The sequence below is a fragment of the Morone saxatilis genome, unplaced genomic scaffold (assembly GCF_004916995.1).
Source record: "Morone saxatilis isolate NCDOM2014 unplaced genomic scaffold, NCSU_SB_2.0 Contig7, whole genome shotgun sequence".
NCBI classification, from domain to species: Eukaryota; Metazoa; Chordata; class Actinopteri; family Moronidae; genus Morone; species Morone saxatilis.
This window is the reverse complement of record NW_023340246.1, coordinates 403,650-407,182: the sequence shown is the minus strand read 5'-3', so window position 1 is coordinate 407,182 and position 3,533 is coordinate 403,650. Positions and strand designations below refer to the sequence as shown.

Sequence of the window (3,533 nt, the reverse complement as noted above, 5' to 3'; positions counted from 1 at the left end):
TATGTTGTATTACTACAGATGCCTTGGGTTGCCTTTCATGGAGTCTGCCATGTTGAACTGCCATGTTTCTACAGTAGCCCAGAACAGACAAACTAATCAGTAGTAGTTATTAGTTTCTTCTTTACGCCTGGAAGGGGAGGGTGAAGCAAGGGAGTTGTGATCTGCAACTACACCGCTAGATGCCATTAAATCCTACACACTGATCCTTTAAGGAATTATCATATCTGGTGTCAGTGGTGGAAGCAGCATTCATGTAATACACACAGCAGTCCACCGTAGAAGTGTCACGTTTTCCAACATATGCTCATTCTGCAGCCAAGTAAGCAATACTAAATAAGCAGTGTTTCACTTTCAAAATAAGGCACAGTTTGATTAGATTTAAGCACCGAAAACTACGTAAGTTATGTTATGTACCTGACAATTGAACCTTCGACTTTTGGGTTCACACAGCACTCGAACAACAGTCTCCCTGTGTTTGTCGCTCTTTATGCTGCACCTTCATACATGTATGTACTTTTCACGTCTAGGCAGGGCAAAACACAACACTGACACAGTATCCTTTAGTGGATTGGCAGACTATTACATGCTTTGGTGTGAGACTGGGCTGACCTGAATAAAGTAGTAATACCACTTAGCAACGAGTAAAACTTCTACATTCGCAGTGATCAAGTTCTTTAATTACCAGAAATACTCATTGTGCATAATGTCCCCTTCCAGAGTCTTATATAATATAGTATCTATATTTTAGACTATTATTACTGATGCATTCACATGTAAAAAGTATTTGGACTCATTTGAACTATTATATATTGTTTATGTCTATATATTTTGGATATAAAATCTCAGTCTGCAGAGTAATAATGACTGAATTGTAGTGCAGTACAAGTATAAAGTGTAAAGTACTCAAGTACAAGAGTAACAACAAATTGCCATAGTAACACAAGTTACTTCACTAAGGCTGTTTTTTTATCGTTTTCATCTATTTAAGTTGTACATCTCTCTCTGACTGTCTAGACAAGTCACAGCAGCATCATGGAGGGATGTCATTTCATTGATGTGGCCAGTCAACTTTTTTAAGGTCCCCTGTCAGCCTTTGCTTCACGGTCAGTGACTGAAGCATGCTGACACATCTTTGCCTTGTGTCTGAACACCGTCTTCTCTCTCATGATGATGGGGGGAGGACTGGGTCTGCTCAGCCCCCACTGGTCTGTGTCAGCTCAGAAAAGCAGCCTTAAGCTGTGCTAGCTTAGAAGCACTTCACTGGCACTCGTGTGTCTGCCTCCAGTCATGGGGAGTATTCCTTCAGCAGCTACTGAAGACTGCCACCTATGTGAAACAAATGCCAAATTAGAAAGACCCCGGCTGCCACTAGGGGAAAGAGGGGGAGCTTGGTGCGGATGAAATGTGAAACAAAGACTACCTCCCCCACCACCTTCATCACTCCTCTCTCATGGCCTCGCTGCCCTTGGAGTAGCCGGGGCTGGTGCGGGGGAGTGACATCATCTATATCTAATGTGATTGTGGGATTGCAGAGGGGCAGCCAGTTTCATCAAGGGGCTTTGTTGGCCATCACATCATGGGAACGAAACAATCCCGCTTTATCTCAGCGATGCTGTCCTCTGGGCCAGCCGGCAGGGGGAAGGAACAGAAGAGCACAACGTGCGTGTTGGACGATAGAGGCTTCACACATACACACAGTGTTTCTCTACATCATATTTATTGTGAGTGTAAGAACAAAGGGGGATTTATAAGAATCAGCGTGTCACAAATACAAGCAAGGGAGAGAAATTTCAAAGAGAGCCCTCCACTGGAGGGAAGCAGTCATCACTGGGACAAACAGAAATGACCTCCATATTGTAGAACTGTGTACAAAGATGTGACTCAGTCTTCACTGCCGTGATCACATCTGACTGCTGTCAGCTACTTATTAGTTCAGCATGTTTCCTTTGTTCTCCTGTACAAGAGGCTGATATTTAAATGATCCAGAATGCTATACATTAGATTGGATGTTCCTAAATTGCAGCAGAAACCTAATTTATTGTAGTAATTACATTATTGGAAAAAAAATTTGAATTTGATTTGAATTAATCAAAAAACTAGGATTGGCCACTGTATTGTTGACTTGTTGGCACATCTGACATTCAGTGTGGGAATGTTCTGACTAGCTGGAATGGTGGCGGCAGATCATCAGTGCTACCATTCTACCCTATTGGAAAAAAGGCGAGGGCAGTGCTGTGATTCAGCAGAGCGCTGGTTTACAGACCTCAAACCACCTCCTGTTTGTCAGTTCTTTCCTTAGTCATGAGCCAGGGAACACTGCACATTTTTCATCTCAAAAGAAAACGCACACAAACGTGCACCTCATTTTAAAAAGGAGTGAGCAGCTCAAAAAAGTAGTTTACCTGATGGTAGGGCCAGGGTTAGGGTTTTCTGATGCAGGGTTTGGTGTTGTTGCGTCCCCAAGTGGATTAAATCAACTTCCAAATAGGAAAGAGGGGACTAGGATTAAAGATAGTCGATAATTCCCCCCACCCAGACTATTGATTAGGCATTTTGATATAAGAAGCCAAAGGTCAAGTGCCGGTGCATGACTCCATGCATCATGTGGACCACCATTCAGCCCAGAGGAGCCCCCAAAGCACAGTGTCAGTGGAGAAGAGATGAGAAAAGGATAAGATGGGGGTTGAGTGGTAGAAGATGAAGAATAAGTGGTAGAGAGAGGAGTGATGCGAGTGAGGAGTACTGGCACTAATACCCAACCCCCATGGTCCAGCAGGGGGTCTCTCTGACCCTGCCAACACAAGGACACATTTCATGTCGTAAGCTGACAGAGAAGACGCACGGTCTTTGTCTGAGTGTGAGAGGATAGGTAGAGGAGCACCTTGAGTAGCTAGCCTGCTGGGCGACAGCCTGCGGTGTGATCCCCATGTTTATGCTCTTTGTATTTAACCTCCAAACCTGGCACAGTTAAGCAGCGAACATCCCCCTTAATGAAAGGAATACAGACTTTCATCAGTCTGGGCTGAGAAACATGCCACACACACACACACACACACAGTGAACAAAAGAAATGGTGGACACAGAGGCAATGTAACTTAATTTGTCCTGGCATATGTTAATATACTTGGACAAATTTGATTTTAATATATTTAATATTTGTATGGTCAGAAACAAACAGTCCATACATAATCTTAAGGCTTGTTTCTTGTACAGTGTAGAGGTGGGGTCATGTCCTCCGCAGTGTCTGGCCTGTACAGTAAGCTGCACTGGGAGAGGATTAGGACCTACACTATCTAATTTAATCCACCTTCAGGGGACGTTTACTTACCCACGGCTCAGCAGGAACGTCTGAGCTGTCACTGAGGATGACACTTTCCTTACATTTCCAATTCTCTTAACGTCTATGTGAAAATGTATTTAAAGTGATCAGTCCTTTTGTGAATTAAACCTTGTGAACTGCTGGACTTAATGGACCAGTGTGAAGGATTTAGTGGCATATGTGGTGTAGTTACAGATTGCAACCAACTCGCCTC

General features: G+C 43.5%; 1 protein-coding gene across 3 annotated transcripts in view; it reads left to right on the top strand.

The window, feature by feature from the left end:
• The window catches only part of bach2b (BTB and CNC homology 1, basic leucine zipper transcription factor 2b), a 76,258-nt gene that overhangs the window by 48,416 nt on the left and 24,309 nt on the right, over positions 1–3,533 (top strand). The gene's annotated exons all lie outside the window — the stretch shown is intronic.